We start from the raw sequence: 16332 nt of genomic DNA, 5'->3' as shown, positions 1-16332 counted from the left end.
GGTCTCCCTGCCGAGGTAAGGTCGAACAGTCCTGCCGAGCCTTACACTCGAACTCCGGCCAAGCCCCCTTGCCTGACCCTACTTCTAGGCTTGGGAAGCTTGGTCTCCCTGCCGAGGTAAGGTCGACCGTCCTGCCGAGCCTTACACTCGAACTCCGGCCAAGCCCCCTTGCCTGACCCTACTTCTAGGCTTGGGAAGCTTGGTCTCCCTGCCGAGGTAAGGTCGAACGTCGTGCCGAGCCTTACACTCGAACTCCGGCCAAGCCCCCTTGCCTGACCCTACTTTTAGGCTTGGGAAGCTTGGTCTCCGTGCCGAGGTAAGGTCGAACGTCCTGCCGAGCCTTACACTCGAACTCCGTCCAAGCCCCCTTGCCTGACCCTACTTCTAGGCTTGGGAAGCTTGGTCTCCCTGCCAAGGTAAGGTCGACCGTCCTGCCGAGCCTTACACTCGAACTCCGGCCAAGCCCCCTTGCCTGACCCTACTTCTAGGCTTGGGAAGCTTGGTCTCCCTGGCGAGGTAAGGTCGAACGTCGTGCCGAGCCTCACACTCGAACTCCGGCCAAGCCCCCTTGCCTGACCCTACTTCTAGGCTTGGGAAGCTTGGTCTCCCTGCCAAGGTAAGGTCGAACAGTCCTGCCGAGCCTTACACTCGAACTCCGGCCAAGCCCCCTTGCCTGACCCTACTTCTAGGCTTGGGAAGCTTGGTCTCCCTGCCGAGGTAAGGTCGAACGTCCTGCCGAGCCTTACACTCGAACTCCGGCCAAGCCCCCTTGCCTGACCCTACTAGGCTTGGGAAGCTTAGTCTCCCTGCCGAGGTAAGGTCGAACGTCCTGCCGAGCCTTACACTCGAACTCCGGCCAAGCCCCCTTGCCTGACTCTCCTACTGGGCTTGGGAAGCTTGGTCTCCCTGCCGAGGTAAGGTCGAAGGTCCTGCCGAGCCTTACACTCGAACTCCGGCCAAGCCCCCTTGCCTGACCCTACTAGGCTTGGGAAGCTTGGTCTCCCTGCCGAGGTAAGGTCGAACGTCCTGCCGAGCCTTACACTCGAACTCCGGCCAAGCCCCCTTGCCTGACCCTACTTTTAGGCTTGGGAAGCTTGGTCTCCGTGCCGAGGTAAGGTCGAACGTCCTGCCGAGCCTTACACTCGAACTCCGTCCAAGCCCCCTTGCCTGACCCTACTTCTAGGCTTGGGAAGCTTGGTCTCCCTGCCGAGGTAAGGTCGAACGTCCTGCCGAGCCTTACACTCGAACTCCGGCCAAGACCCCTTGCCTGACTCTCCTACTAGGCTTGGGAAGCTTGGTCTCCCTGCCGAGGTAAGGTCGAACGTCCTGCCGAGCCTTCCACTCGAACTCCGGCCAAGCCCCCTTGCCTGACCCTACTTCTAGGCTTGGGAAGCTTGATCTCCCAGCCGAGGTAAGGTCGAACGTCGTGCCGAGCCTTACACTCGAACTCCGGCCAAGCCCCCTTGCCTGACCCTACTTCTAGGCTTGGGAAGCTTGGTCTCCCAGCCGAGGTAAGGTCGAACGTCCTGCCGAGCCTTACACTCGAACTCCGGCCAAGCCCCCTTGCCTGACCCTACTTCTAGGCTTGGGAAGCTTGGTCTCCCTGCCGAGGTAAGGTCGAACGTCCTGCCGAGCCTTACACTCGAACTCCGGCCAAGCCCCCTTGCCTGACTCTCCTACTGGGCTTGGGAAGCTTGGTCTCCCTGCCGAGGTAAGGTCGAACGTCCTGCCCTGGTGAGGTCGAACTTCCTGCCGAGCCTTACACTCGAACTCCGGCCAAGCCCCCTTGCCTGACTCTCCTACTAGGCGTGGGAAGCTTGGTCTCCCTGCCGAGGTAAGGTCGAACGTCCTGCCGAGCCTTACACTCGAACTCCGGCCAAGCCCCCTTGCCTGACGCTACTTCTAGGCTTGGGAAGCTTGGTCTCCCTGCCAAGGTAAGGTCGAACGCCCTGCCGAGCCTTACACTCGAACTCCGGCCAAGCCCCCTTGCCTGACTCTCCTACTAGGCTTGGGAAGCTTGGTCTCCCTGCCAAGGTAAGGTCGGACGTCCTGCCGAGCCTTACACTCGAACTCCGGCCAAGCCCCCTTGCCTGACCCTACTTCTAGGCTTGGGAAGCTTGGTCTCCCTGACGAGGTAAGGTCGAACGTCGTGCCGAGCCTTACACTCGAACTCCGGCCAAGCCCCCTTGCCTGACCCTACTAGGCTTGGGAAGCTTGGTCTCCCTGCCGAGGTAAGGTCGAACAGTCCTGCCGAGCCTTACACTCGAACTCCGGCCAAGCCCCCTTGCCTGACCCTACTTCTAGGCTTGGGAAGCTTGGTCTCCCTGCCGAGGTAAGGCCGAACAGTCCTGCCGAGCCTTACACTCGAACTCCAGCCAAGCCCCCTTGCCTGACCCTACTTCTAGGCTTGGGAATCTTGGTCTCCCTGCCGAGGTAAGGTCGAACGTCCTGCCGAGCCTTACACTCGAACTCCGGCCAAGCCCCCTTGCCTGACCCTACTAGGCTTGGGAAGCTTGGTCTCCCTGCCGAGGTAAGGTCGAACAGTCCTGCCGAGCCTTACACTCGAACTCCGGCCAAGCCCCCTTGCCTGACCCTACTTCTAGGCTTGGGAAGCTTGGTCTCCCTGCCAAGGTAAGGTCGGACGTCCTGCCGAGCCTTACACTCGAACTCCAGCCAAGCCCCCTTGCCTGACCCTACTTCTAGGCTTGGGAAGCTTGGTCTCCCTGCCGAGGTAAGGTCGAACGTCCTGCCGAGCCTTACACTCGAACTCCGGCCAAGCCCCCTTGCCTGACCCTACTAGGCTTGGGAAGCTTGGTCTCCCTGTCGAGGTAAGGTCGAACGTCCTGCCGAGCCTTACACTCGAACTCCGGCCAAGCCCCCTTGCCTGACTCTCCTACTGGGCTTGGGAAGCTTGGTCTCCCTGCCGAGGTAAGGTCGAACGTCCTGCTGAGCCTTACACTCGAACTCCGGCCAAGCCCCCTTGCCTGACCCTACTAGGCTTGGGAAGCTTGGTCTCCCTGCCGAGGTAAGGTCGAACGTCCTGCCGAGCCTTACACTCGAACTCCGGCCAAGCCCCCTTGCCTGACCCTACTAGGCTTGGGAAGCTTGGTCTCCCTGCCGAGGTAAGGTTGAACAGTCCTGCCGAGCCTTACACTCGAACTCCGGCCAAGCCCCCTTGCCTGACCCTACTTCTAGGCTTGGGAAGCTTGCTCTCCCGGCCGAGGTAAGGTCGAACGTCCTGCCGAGCCTTACACTCGAACTACGGCCAAGCCCCCGTGCCTGACTCTCCTACTAGGCTTGGGAAGCTTGGTCTCCCTGCCGAGGTAAGGTCGAACGTCCTGCCGAGCCTTACACTAGAACTCCGGCCAAGCCCCCTTGCCTGACTCTCCTACTGGGCTTGGGAAGCTTGGTCTCCCTGCCGAGGCAAGGACGAACGTCCTGCCGAGGTGAGGTCGAACGTCCTGCCGAGCCTTACACTCGAACTCCGGCCAAGCCCCCTTGCCTGACTCTCCTACTAGGCGTGGGAAGCTTGGTCTCCCTGCCGAGGTAAGGTCGAACGTCCTGCCGAGCCTTACACTCGAACTCCGGCCAAGCCCCCTTGCCTGACGCTACTTCTAGGCTTGGGAAGCTTGGTCTCCCTGCCAAGGTAAGGTCGAACGTCCTGCCGAGCCTTACACTCGAACTCCGGCCAAGCCCCCTTGCCTGACCATACTTCTAGGCTTGGGAAGCTTGGTCTCCCTGCCAAGGTAAGGTCGGACGTCCTGCCGAGCCTTACACTCGAACTCCGGCCAGGCCCCCTTGCCTGACCCTACTTCTAGGCTTGGGAAGCTTGGTCTCCCTGACGAGGTGAGGTCGAACGTCGTGCCGAGCCTTACACTCGAACTCCGGCCAAGCCCCCTTGCCTGACCCTACTAGGCTTGGGAAGCTTGGTCTCCCTGCCGAGGTAAGGTCGAACAGTCCTGCCGAGCCTTACACTCGAACTCCGGCCAAGCCCCCTTGCCTGACCCTACTTCTAGGCTTGGGAAGCTTGGTCTCCCTGCCGAGGTAAGGTCGAACAGTCCTGCCGAGCCTTACACTCGAACTCCGGCCAAGCCCCCTTGCCTGACCCTACTTCTAGGCTTGGGAAGCTTGGTCTCCCTGCCGAGGTAAGGTCGAACGTCCTGGCGAGCCTTACACTCGAACTCCGGCCAAGCCCCCTTGCCTGACCCTACTAGGCTTGGGAAGCTTGGTCTCCCTGCCGAGGTAAGGTCGAACAGTCCTGCCGAGCCTTACACTCGAACTCCGGCCAAGCCCCCTTGCCTGACCCTACTTCTAGGCTTGGGAAGTTTGGTCTCCCTGCCAAGGTAAGGTCGGACGTCCTGCCGAGCCTTACACTCGAACTCCAGCCAAGCCCCCTTGCCTGACCCTACTTCTAGGCTTGGGAAGCTTGGTCTCCCTGCCGAGGTAAGGTCGAACGTCCTGCCGAGGTGAGGTCGAACGTCCTGCCGAGCCTTACACTCGAACTCCGGCCAAGCCCCCTTGCCTGACTCTCCTACTAGGCGTGGGAAGCTTGGTCTCCCTGCCGAGGTAAGGTCGAACGTCCTGCCGAGCCTTACACTCGAACTCCGGCCAAGCCCCCTTGCCTGACGCTACTTCTAGGCTTGGGAAGCTTGGTCTCCCTGCCAAGGTAAGGTCGAACGTCCTGCCGAGCCTTACACTCGAACTCCGGCCAAGCCCCCTTGCCTGACCATACTTCTAGGCTTGGGAAGCTTGGTCTCCCTGCCAAGGTAAGGTCGGACGTCCTGCCGAGCCTTACACGCGAACTCCGGCCAAGCCCCCTTGCCTGACCCTACTTCTAGGCTTGGGAAGCTTGGTCTCCCTGACGAGGTAAGGTCGAACGTCGTGCCGAGCCTTACACTCGAACTCCGGCCAAGCCCCCTTGCCTGACCCTACTAGGCTTGGGAAGCTTGGTCTCCCTGCCGAGGTAAGGTCGGACAGTCCTGCCGAGCCTTACACTCGAACTCCGGCCAAGCCCCCTTGCCTGACCCTACTTCTAGGCTTGGGAAGCTTGCTCTCCCTGCCGAGGTAAGGTCGAACAGTCCTGCCGAGCCTTACACTCGAACTCCGGCCAAGCCCCCTTGCCTGACCCTACTTCTAGGCTTGGGAAGCTTGGTCTCCCTGCCGAGGTAAGGTCGAACGTCCTGGCGAGCCTTACACTCGAACTCCGGCCAAGCCCCCTTGCCTGACCCTACTAGGCTTGGGAAGCTTGGTCTCCCTGCCGAGGTAAGGTCGAACAGTCCTGCCGAGCCTTACACTCGAACTCCGGCCAAGCCCCCTTGCCTGACCCTACTTCTAGGCTTGGGAAGCTTGGTCTCCCTGCCAAGGTAAGGTCGGACGTCCTGCCGAGCCTTACACTCGAACTCCAGACAAGCCCCCTTGCCTGACCCTACTTCTAGGCTTGGGAAGCTTGGTCTCCCTGCCGAGGTAAGGTCGAACGTCCTGCCGAGCCTTACACTCGAACTCCGGCCAAGCCCCCTTGCCGGACCCTACTTCTAGGCTTGGGAAGCTTGGTCTCCCTGCCGAGGTAAGGTTGAACAGTCCTGCCGAGCCTTACACTCGAACTCCGGCCAAGCCCCCTTGCCTGACCCTACTTCTAGGCTTGGGAAGCTTGGTCTCCCTGCCGAGGTAAGGTCGAACGTCCTGCCGAGCCTTACACTCGAACTCCGGCCAAGCCCCCTTGCCTGACCCTACTAGGCTTGGGAAGCTTAGTCTCCCTGCCAAGGTAAGGTCGAACGTCCTGCCGAGCCTTACACTCGAACTCCGGCCAAGCCCCCTTGCCTCACTCTCCTACTGGGCTTGGGAAGCTTGGTCTCCCTGCCGAGGCAAGGTCGAACGTCCTGCTGAGCCTTACACTCGAACTCCGGCCAAGCCCCCTTGCCTGACCCTACTTCTAGGCTTGGGAAGCTTGGTCTCCCTGCCGAGGTAAGGTCGAACGTCCTGCAGAGCCTTACACTCGAACTCCGGCCAAGCCCCCTTGCCTGACCCTACTAGGCTTGGGAAGCTTGGTCTCCCTGCCGAGGTAAGGTTGAACATTCCTGCCGAGCCTTACACTCGAACTCCGGCCAAGCCCCCTTGCCTGACCCTACTTCTAGGCTTGGGAAGCTTGGTCTCCCTGCCGAGGTAAGGTCGAACGTCCTGCCGAGCCTTACACTCGAACTCCGGCCAAGCCCCCTTGCCTGACTCTCCTACTAGGCTGGGGAAGCTTGGTCTCCCTGCCGAGGTAAGGTCGAACGTCCTGCCGAGCCTTACACTCGAACTCCGGCCAAGCTCCCTTGCCTGACTCTCCTACTAGGCTTTGGAAGCTTGGTCTCCCGGCCGAGGTAAGGTCGAACGTCCTGCCGAGGTGAGGTCGAACTTCCTGCCGAGCCTTACACTCGAACTCCGGCCAAGCCCCCTTGCCTGACTCTCCTACTAGGCGTGGGAAGCTTGGTCTCCCTGCCGAGGTAAGGTCGAACGTCCTGCCGAGCCTTACACTCGAACTCCGGCCAAGCCCCCTTGCCTGACGCTACTTCTAGGCTTGGGAAGCTTGGTCTCCCTGCCAAGGTAAGGTCGAACGTCCTGCCGAGCCTTACACTCGAACTCCGGCCAAGCCCCCTTGCCTGACCATACTTCTAGGCTTGGGAAGCTTGGTCTCCCTGCCAAGGTAAGGTCGGACGTCCTGCCGAGCCTTACACTCGAACTCCGGCCAAGCCCCCTTGCCTGACCCTACTTCTAGGCTTGGGAAGCTTGGTCTCCCTGACGAGGTAAGGTCGAACGTCGTGCCGAGCCTTACACTCGAACTCCGGCCAAGCCCCCTTGCCTGACCCTACTAGGCTTGGGAAGCTTGGTCTCCCTGCCGAGGTAAGGTCGAACAGTCCTGCCGAGCCTTACACTCGAACTCCGGCCAAGCCCCCTTGCCTGACCCTACTTCTAGGCTTGGGAAGCTTGGTCTCCCTGCCGAGGTAAGGCCGAACAGTCCTGCCGAGCCTTACACTCGAACTCCAGCCAAGCCCCCTTGCCTGACCCTACTTCTAGGCTTGGGAATCTTGGTCTCCCTGCCGAGGTAAGGTCGAACGTCCTGCCGAGCCTTACACTCGAACTCCGGCCAAGCCCCCTTGCCTGACCCTACTAGGCTTGGGAAGCTTGGTCTCCCTGCCGAGGTAAGGTCGAACAGTCCTGCCGAGCCTTACACTCGAACTCCGGCCAAGCCCCCTTGCCTGACCCTACTTCTAGGCTTGGGAAGCTTGGTCTCCCTGCCAAGGTAAGGTCGGACGTCCTGCCGAGCCTTACACTCGAACTCCAGCCAAGCCCCCTTGCCTGACCCTACTTCTAGGCTTGGGAAGCTTGGTCTCCCTGCCGAGGTAAGGTCGAACGTCCTGCCGAGCCTTACACTCGAACTCCGGCCAAGCCCCCTTGCCTGACCCTACTAGGCTTGGGAAGCTTGGTCTCCCTGTCGAGGTAAGGTCGAACGTCCTGCCGAGCCTTACACTCGAACTCCGGCCAAGCCCCCTTGCCTGACTCTCCTACTGGGCTTGGGAAGCTTGGTCTCCCTGCCGAGGTAAGGTCGAACGTCCTGCTGAGCCTTACACTCGAACTCCGGCCAAGCCCCCTTGCCTGACCCTACTAGGCTTGGGAAGCTTGGTCTCCCTGCCGAGGTAAGGTCGAACGTCCTGCCGAGCCTTACACTCGAACTCCGGCCAAGCCCCCTTGCCTGACCCTACTAGGCTTGGGAAGCTTGGTCTCCCTGCCGAGGTAAGGTTGAACAGTCCTGCCGAGCCTTACACTCGAACTCCGGCCAAGCCCCCTTGCCTGACCCTACTTCTAGGCTTGGGAAGCTTGCTCTCCCGGCCGAGGTAAGGTCGAACGTCCTGCCGAGCCTTACACTCGAACTACGGCCAAGCCCCCGTGCCTGACTCTCCTACTAGGCTTGGGAAGCTTGGTCTCCCTGCCGAGGTAAGGTCGAACGTCCTGCCGAGCCTTACACTAGAACTCCGGCCAAGCCCCCTTGCCTGACTCTCCTACTGGGCTTGGGAAGCTTGGTCTCCCTGCCGAGGCAAGGACGAACGTCCTGCCGAGGTGAGGTCGAACGTCCTGCCGAGCCTTACACTCGAACTCCGGCCAAGCCCCCTTGCCTGACTCTCCTACTAGGCGTGGGAAGCTTGGTCTCCCTGCCGAGGTAAGGTCGAACGTCCTGCCGAGCCTTACACTCGAACTCCGGCCAAGCCCCCTTGCCTGACGCTACTTCTAGGCTTGGGAAGCTTGGTCTCCCTGCCAAGGTAAGGTCGAACGTCCTGCCGAGCCTTACACTCGAACTCCGGCCAAGCCCCCTTGCCTGACCATACTTCTAGGCTTGGGAAGCTTGGTCTCCCTGCCAAGGTAAGGTCGGACGTCCTGCCGAGCCTTACACTCGAACTCCGGCCAGGCCCCCTTGCCTGACCCTACTTCTAGGCTTGGGAAGCTTGGTCTCCCTGACGAGGTGAGGTCGAACGTCGTGCCGAGCCTTACACTCGAACTCCGGCCAAGCCCCCTTGCCTGACCCTACTAGGCTTGGGAAGCTTGGTCTCCCTGCCGAGGTAAGGTCGAACAGTCCTGCCGAGCCTTACACTCGAACTCCGGCCAAGCCCCCTTGCCTGACCCTACTTCTAGGCTTGGGAAGCTTGGTCTCCCTGCCGAGGTAAGGTCGAACAGTCCTGCCGAGCCTTACACTCGAACTCCGGCCAAGCCCCCTTGCCTGACCCTACTTCTAGGCTTGGGAAGCTTGGTCTCCCTGCCGAGGTAAGGTCGAACGTCCTGGCGAGCCTTACACTCGAACTCCGGCCAAGCCCCCTTGCCTGACCCTACTAGGCTTGGGAAGCTTGGTCTCCCTGCCGAGGTAAGGTCGAACAGTCCTGCCGAGCCTTACACTCGAACTCCGGCCAAGCCCCCTTGCCTGACCCTACTTCTAGGCTTGGGAAGTTTGGTCTCCCTGCCAAGGTAAGGTCGGACGTCCTGCCGAGCCTTACACTCGAACTCCAGCCAAGCCCCCTTGCCTGACCCTACTTCTAGGCTTGGGAAGCTTGGTCTCCCTGCCGAGGTAAGGTCGAACGTCCTGCCGAGGTGAGGTCGAACGTCCTGCCGAGCCTTACACTCGAACTCCGGCCAAGCCCCCTTGCCTGACTCTCCTACTAGGCGTGGGAAGCTTGGTCTCCCTGCCGAGGTAAGGTCGAACGTCCTGCCGAGCCTTACACTCGAACTCCGGCCAAGCCCCCTTGCCTGACGCTACTTCTAGGCTTGGGAAGCTTGGTCTCCCTGCCAAGGTAAGGTCGAACGTCCTGCCGAGCCTTACACTCGAACTCCGGCCAAGCCCCCTTGCCTGACCATACTTCTAGGCTTGGGAAGCTTGGTCTCCCTGCCAAGGTAAGGTCGGACGTCCTGCCGAGCCTTACACGCGAACTCCGGCCAAGCCCCCTTGCCTGACCCTACTTCTAGGCTTGGGAAGCTTGGTCTCCCTGACGAGGTAAGGTCGAACGTCGTGCCGAGCCTTACACTCGAACTCCGGCCAAGCCCCCTTGCCTGACCCTACTAGGCTTGGGAAGCTTGGTCTCCCTGCCGAGGTAAGGTCGGACAGTCCTGCCGAGCCTTACACTCGAACTCCGGCCAAGCCCCCTTGCCTGACCCTACTTCTAGGCTTGGGAAGCTTGCTCTCCCTGCCGAGGTAAGGTCGAACAGTCCTGCCGAGCCTTACACTCGAACTCCGGCCAAGCCCCCTTGCCTGACCCTACTTCTAGGCTTGGGAAGCTTGGTCTCCCTGCCGAGGTAAGGTCGAACGTCCTGGCGAGCCTTACACTCGAACTCCGGCCAAGCCCCCTTGCCTGACCCTACTAGGCTTGGGAAGCTTGGTCTCCCTGCCGAGGTAAGGTCGAACAGTCCTGCCGAGCCTTACACTCGAACTCCGGCCAAGCCCCCTTGCCTGACCCTACTTCTAGGCTTGGGAAGCTTGGTCTCCCTGCCAAGGTAAGGTCGGACGTCCTGCCGAGCCTTACACTCGAACTCCAGACAAGCCCCCTTGCCTGACCCTACTTCTAGGCTTGGGAAGCTTGGTCTCCCTGCCGAGGTAAGGTCGAACGTCCTGCCGAGCCTTACACTCGAACTCCGGCCAAGCCCCCTTGCCGGACCCTACTTCTAGGCTTGGGAAGCTTGGTCTCCCTGCCGAGGTAAGGTTGAACAGTCCTGCCGAGCCTTACACTCGAACTCCGGCCAAGCCCCCTTGCCTGACCCTACTTCTAGGCTTGGGAAGCTTGGTCTCCCTGCCGAGGTAAGGTCGAACGTCCTGCCGAGCCTTACACTCGAACTCCGGCCAAGCCCCCTTGCCTGACCCTACTAGGCTTGGGAAGCTTAGTCTCCCTGCCAAGGTAAGGTCGAACGTCCTGCCGAGCCTTACACTCGAACTCCGGCCAAGCCCCCTTGCCTCACTCTCCTACTGGGCTTGGGAAGCTTGGTCTCCCTGCCGAGGCAAGGTCGAACGTCCTGCTGAGCCTTACACTCGAACTCCGGCCAAGCCCCCTTGCCTGACCCTACTTCTAGGCTTGGGAAGCTTGGTCTCCCTGCCGAGGTAAGGTCGAACGTCCTGCAGAGCCTTACACTCGAACTCCGGCCAAGCCCCCTTGCCTGACCCTACTAGGCTTGGGAAGCTTGGTCTCCCTGCCGAGGTAAGGTTGAACATTCCTGCCGAGCCTTACACTCGAACTCCGGCCAAGCCCCCTTGCCTGACCCTACTTCTAGGCTTGGGAAGCTTGGTCTCCCTGCCGAGGTAAGGTCGAACGTCCTGCCGAGCCTTACACTCGAACTCCGGCCAAGCCCCCTTGCCTGACTCTCCTACTAGGCTGGGGAAGCTTGGTCTCCCTGCCGAGGTAAGGTCGAACGTCCTGCCGAGCCTTACACTCGAACTCCGGCCAAGCTCCCTTGCCTGACTCTCCTACTAGGCTTTGGAAGCTTGGTCTCCCGGCCGAGGTAAGGTCGAACGTCCTGCCGAGGTGAGGTCGAACTTCCTGCCGAGCCTTACACTCGAACTCCGGCCAAGCCCCCTTGCCTGACTCTCCTACTAGGCGTGGGAAGCTTGGTCTCCCTGCCGAGGTAAGGTCGAACGTCCTGCCGAGCCTTACACTCGAACTCCGGCCAAGCCCCCTTGCCTGACGCTACTTCTAGGCTTGGGAAGCTTGGTCTCCCTGCCAAGGTAAGGTCGAACGTCCTGCCGAGCCTTACACTCGAACTCCGGCCAAGCCCCCTTGCCTGACCATACTTCTAGGCTTGGGAAGCTTGGTCTCCCTGCCAAGGTAAGGTCGGACGTCCTGCCGAGCCTTACACTCAAACTCCGGCCAAGCCCCCTTGCCTGACCCTACTTCTAGGCTTGGGAAGCTTGGTCTCCCTGACGAGGTAAGGTCGAACGTCGTGCCGAGCCTTACACTCGAACTCCGGCCAAGCCCCCTTGCCTGACCCTACTAGGCTTGGGAAGCTTGGTCTCCCTGCCGAGGTAAGGTCGAACAGTCCTGCCGAGCCTTACACTCGAACTCCGGCCAAGCCCCCTTGCCTGACCCTACTTCTAGGCTTGGGAAGCTTGGTCTCCCTGCCGAGGTAAGGTCGAACAGTCCTGCCGAGCCTTACACTCGAACTCCGGCCAAGCCCCCTTGCCTGACCCTACTTCTAGGCTTGGGAAGCTTGGTCTCCCTGCCGAGGTAAGGTCGAACGTCGTGCCGAGCCTTACACTGGAACTCCGGCCAAGCCCCCTTGCCTGACCCTACTAGGCTTGTGAAGCTTGGTCTCCCTGCCGAGGTAAGGTCGAACAGTCCTGCCGAGCCTTACACTCGAACTCCGGCCAAGCCCCCTTGCCTGACCCTACTTCTAGGCTTGGGAAGCTTGGTCTCCCTGCCAAGGTAAGGTCGGACGTCCTGCCGAGCCTTACACTCGAACTCCGGCAAAGCCCCCTTGCCTGACCCTACTTCTAGGCTTGGGAAGCTTGGTCTCCGTGCCGAGGTAAGGTCGAACGTCCTGCCGAGCCTTACACTCGAACTCCGGCCAAGCCCCCTTGCCTGACCCTACTAGGCTTGGGAAGCTTGGTCTCCCTGCCGAGGTAAGGTCGAACAGTCCTGCCGAGCCTTACACTCGAACTCCGGCCAAGCCCCCTTGCCTGACCCTACTTCTAGGCTTGGGAAGCTTGGTCTCCCTGCCGAGGTAAGGTCGAACAGTCCTGCCGAGCCTTACACTCGAACTCCGGCCAAGCCCCCTTGCCTGACCCTACTTCTAGGCTTGGGAAGCTTGGTCTCCCTGCCGAGGTAAGGTCGAACAGTCCTGCCGAGCCTTACACTCGAACTCCGGCCAAGCCCCCTTGCCTGACCCTACTAGGCTTGGGAAGCTTGGTCTCCCTGCCGAGGTAAGGTCGAACGTCCTGCCGAGCCTTACACTCGAACTCCGGCCAAGCCCCCTTGCCTGACCCTACTTTTAGGCTTGGGAAGCTTGGTCTCCGTGCCGAGGTAAGGTCGAACGTCCTGCCGAGCCTTACACTCGAACTCCGTCCAAGCCCCCTTGCCTGACCCTACTTCTAGGCTTGGGAAGCTTGGTCTCCCTGCCGAGGTAAGGTCGAACGTCCTGCCGAGCCTTACACTCGAACTCCGGCCAAGACCCCTTGCCTGACTCTCCTACTAGGCTTGGGAAGCTTGGTCTCCCTGCCGAGGTAAGGTCGAACGTCCTGCCGAGCCTTCCACTCGAACTCCGGCCAAGCCCCCTTGCCTGACCCTACTTCTAGGCTTGGGAAGCTTGATCTCCCAGCCGAGGTAAGGTCGAACGTCGTGCCGAGCCTTACACTCGAACTCCGGCCAAGCCCCCTTGCCTGACCCTACTTCTAGGCTTGGGAAGCTTGGTCTCCCAGCCGAGGTAAGGTCGAACGTCCTGCCGAGCCTTACACTCGAACTCCGGCCAAGCCCCCTTGCCTGACCCTACTTCTAGGCTTGGGAAGCTTGGTCTCCCTGCCGAGGTAAGGTCGAACGTCCTGCCGAGCCTTACACTCGAACTCCGGCCAAGCCCCCTTGCCTGACTCTCCTACTGGGCTTGGGAAGCTTGGTCTCCCTGCCGAGGTAAGGTCGAACGTCCTGCCCTGGTGAGGTCGAACTTCCTGCCGAGCCTTACACTCGAACTCCGGCCAAGCCCCCTTGCCTGACTCTCCTACTAGGCGTGGGAAGCTTGGTCTCCCTGCCGAGGTAAGGTCGAACGTCCTGCCGAGCCTTACACTCGAACTCCGGCCAAGCCCCCTTGCCTGACGCTACTTCTAGGCTTGGGAAGCTTGGTCTCCCTGCCAAGGTAAGGTCGAACGCCCTGCCGAGCCTTACACTCGAACTCCGGCCAAGCCCCCTTGCCTGACTCTCCTACTAGGCTTGGGAAGCTTGGTCTCCCTGCCAAGGTAAGGTCGGACGTCCTGCCGAGCCTTACACTCGAACTCCGGCCAAGCCCCCTTGCCTGACCCTACTTCTAGGCTTGGGAAGCTTGGTCTCCCTGACGAGGTAAGGTCGAACGTCGTGCCGAGCCTTACACTCGAACTCCGGCCAAGCCCCCTTGCCTGACCCTACTAGGCTTGGGAAGCTTGGTCTCCCTGCCGAGGTAAGGTCGAACAGTCCTGCCGAGCCTTACACTCGAACTCCGGCCAAGCCCCCTTGCCTGACCCTACTTCTAGGCTTGGGAAGCTTGGTCTCCCTGCCGAGGTAAGGCCGAACAGTCCTGCCGAGCCTTACACTCGAACTCCAGCCAAGCCCCCTTGCCTGACCCTACTTCTAGGCTTGGGAAGCTTGGTCTCCCTGCCGAGGTAAGGTCGAACGTCCTGCCGAGCCTTACACTCGAACTCCGGCCAAGCCCCCTTGCCTGACCCTACTAGGCTTGGGAAGCTTGGTCTCCCTGCCGAGGTAAGGTCGAACAGTCCTGCCGAGCCTTACACTCGAACTCCGGCCAAGCCCCCTTGCCTGACCCTACTTCTAGGCTTGGGAAGCTTGGTCTCCCTGCCAAGGTAAGGTCGGACGTCCTGCCGAGCCTTACACTCGAACTCCAGCCAAGCCCCCTTGCCTGACCCTACTTCTAGGCTTGGGAAGCTTGGTCTCCCTGCCGAGGTAAGGTCGAACGTCCTGCCGAGCCTTACACTCGAACTCCGGCCAAGCCCCCTTGCCTGACCCTACTAGGCTTGGGAAGCTTGGTCTCCCTGTCGAGGTAAGGTCGAACGTCCTGCCGAGCCTTACACTCGAACTCCGGCCAAGCCCCCTTGCCTGACTCTCCTACTGGGCTTGGGAAGCTTGGTCTCCCTGCCGAGGTAAGGTCGAACGTCCTGCTGAGCCTTACACTCGAACTCCGGCCAAGCCCCCTTGCCTGACCCTACTAGGCTTGGGAAGCTTGGTCTCCCTGCCGAGGTAAGGTCGAACGTCCTGCCGAGCCTTACACTCGAACTCCGGCCAAGCCCCCTTGCCTGACCCTACTAGGCTTGGGAAGCTTGGTCTCCCTGCCGAGGTAAGGTTGAACAGTCCTGCCGAGCCTTACACTCGAACTCCGGCCAAGCCCCCTTGCCTGACCCTACTTCTAGGCTTGGGAAGCTTGCTCTCCCGGCCGAGGTAAGGTCGAACGTCCTGCCGAGCCTTACACTCGAACTACGGCCAAGCCCCCGTGCCTGACTCTCCTACTAGGCTTGGGAAGCTTGGTCTCCCTGCCGAGGTAAGGTCGAACGTCCTGCCGAGCCTTACACTAGAACTCCGGCCAAGCCCCCTTGCCTGACTCTCCTACTGGGCTTGGGAAGCTTGGTCTCCCTGCCGAGGCAAGGACGAACGTCCTGCCGAGGTGAGGTCGAACGTCCTGCCGAGCCTTACACTCGAACTCCGGCCAAGCCCCCTTGCCTGACTCTCCTACTAGGCGTGGGAAGCTTGGTCTCCCTGCCGAGGTAAGGTCGAACGTCCTGCCGAGCCTTACACTCGAACTCCGGCCAAGCCCCCTTGCCTGACGCTACTTCTAGGCTTGGGAAGCTTGGTCTCCCTGCCAAGGTAAGGTCGAACGTCCTGCCGAGCCTTACACTCGAACTCCGGCCAAGCCCCCTTGCCTGACCATACTTCTAGGCTTGGGAAGCTTGGTCTCCCTGCCAAGGTAAGGTCGGACGTCCTGCCGAGCCTTACACTCGAACTCCGGCCAGGCCCCCTTGCCTGACCCTACTTCTAGGCTTGGGAAGCTTGGTCTCCCTGACGAGGTGAGGTCGAACGTCGTGCCGAGCCTTACACTCGAACTCCGGCCAAGCCCCCTTGCCTGACCCTACTAGGCTTGGGAAGCTTGGTCTCCCTGCCGAGGTAAGGTCGAACAGTCCTGCCGAGCCTTACACTCGAACTCCGGCCAAGCCCCCTTGCCTGACCCTACTTCTAGGCTTGGGAAGCTTGGTCTCCCTGCCGAGGTAAGGTCGAACAGTCCTGCCGAGCCTTACACTCGAACTCCGGCCAAGCCCCCTTGCCTGACCCTACTTCTAGGCTTGGGAAGCTTGGTCTCCCTGCCGAGGTAAGGTCGAACGTCCTGGCGAGCCTTACACTCGAACTCCGGCCAAGCCCCCTTGCCTGACCCTACTAGGCTTGGGAAGCTTGGTCTCCCTGCCGAGGTAAGGTCGAACAGTCCTGCCGAGCCTTACACTCGAACTCCGGCCAAGCCCCCTTGCCTGACCCTACTTCTAGGCTTGGGAAGTTTGGTCTCCCTGCCAAGGTAAGGTCGGACGTCCTGCCGAGCCTTACACTCGAACTCCAGCCAAGCCCCCTTGCCTGACCCTACTTCTAGGCTTGGGAAGCTTGGTCTCCCTGCCGAGGTAAGGTCGAACGTCCTGCCGAGGTGAGGTCGAACGTCCTGCCGAGCCTTACACTCGAACTCCGGCCAAGCCCCCTTGCCTGACTCTCCTACTAGGCGTGGGAAGCTTGGTCTCCCTGCCGAGGTAAGGTCGAACGTCCTGCCGAGCCTTACACTCGAACTCCGGCCAAGCCCCCTTGCCTGACGCTACTTCTAGGCTTGGGAAGCTTGGTCTCCCTGCCAAGGTAAGGTCGAACGTCCTGCCGAGCCTTACACTCGAACTCCGGCCAAGCCCCCTTGCCTGACCATACTTCTAGGCTTGGGAAGCTTGGTCTCCCTGCCAAGGTAAGGTCGGACGTCCTGCCGAGCCTTACACGCGAACTCCGGCCAAGCCCCCTTGCCTGACCCTACTTCTAGGCTTGGGAAGCTTGGTCTCCCTGACGAGGTAAGGTCGAACGTCGTGCCGAGCCTTACACTCGAACTCCGGCCAAGCCCCCT

This window comes from Vidua macroura (genome assembly GCF_024509145.1).
Source record: "Vidua macroura isolate BioBank_ID:100142 chromosome W unlocalized genomic scaffold, ASM2450914v1 whyW_random_scaffold_30, whole genome shotgun sequence".
In the NCBI taxonomy this organism is placed as follows: Eukaryota; Metazoa; Chordata; class Aves; order Passeriformes; family Viduidae; genus Vidua; species Vidua macroura.
The sequence above is the reverse complement of the archived record's forward strand: the minus strand, read 5'-3'. Positions refer to the sequence as shown.